The sequence below is a fragment of the Bombus vancouverensis genome, chromosome 6, assembly GCF_051014615.1.
Source record: "Bombus vancouverensis nearcticus chromosome 6, iyBomVanc1_principal, whole genome shotgun sequence".
Lineage (NCBI taxonomy): Eukaryota > Metazoa > Arthropoda > Insecta > Hymenoptera > Apidae > Bombus > Bombus vancouverensis.
The window spans coordinates 9,036,597-9,037,374 of NC_134916.1; positions in this window are offsets into that span (position 1 = coordinate 9,036,597).

Here is a 778-nt window from a genome sequence, read left to right on the forward strand (position 1 = left end):
ACGAGCGCCGATATCGAGCAATTTGAATTTGCACCTACAATTTTTACAACCGTTGTAACGAAACGGAACGTTCGCGACGATTATTACGATGATTATTACGCAACTCGAAATTATCCTACTTCATTCATGTATTGTTCGTCTAATCTTTTCTTTCGACGGCGAAGAGAATGTAATTAATTATGTAATCCGTTTAAGACTCGAGCGAACTAAAGGCAATTCCAATTGCGATAAGCAAATTACCGAGATACGAAACTCGTATCTCGATTATTTAAGGAGCTGCTCGGATGTAAAAGGGAAACTGAACTCTGCTGATATTCAGCAATGACGATACTGTACAAGGCTGACTGCGTACGAGCGATATTTTATTGTGCGAGGCCCACGCGACTATATATCTTTCTTTGTGCTGCTGTTAAGAGCAGCAAAGACAGACGCAAAGCGTCGTTCGTGGAGTTGGCGTGTAATCGTCGCGAAATACGATTCAAATCGAAAATAAGAACCGTGTAAACGATACGTATGTCGAAATAAATGTTTACAGCTACGTTACAGCGAATAAACGTCACCGGAACGCACATGCTTGTAGAACGAAAGCTAATCGTTCAAATTTCATGCTAAACGTGCAATTAATTAAAAGCGCCGTTGAATCGGTGCAACAAAGATTCTTTCGATACGCATACAATTTCCAGCAACTTACCTGATCGATCGATAGAACGGAGATTAAATTGAAAAGTAGAGAATCCTGTAAGCAACGCGTTACATCGTGGTAGAAAAGACAAATTAA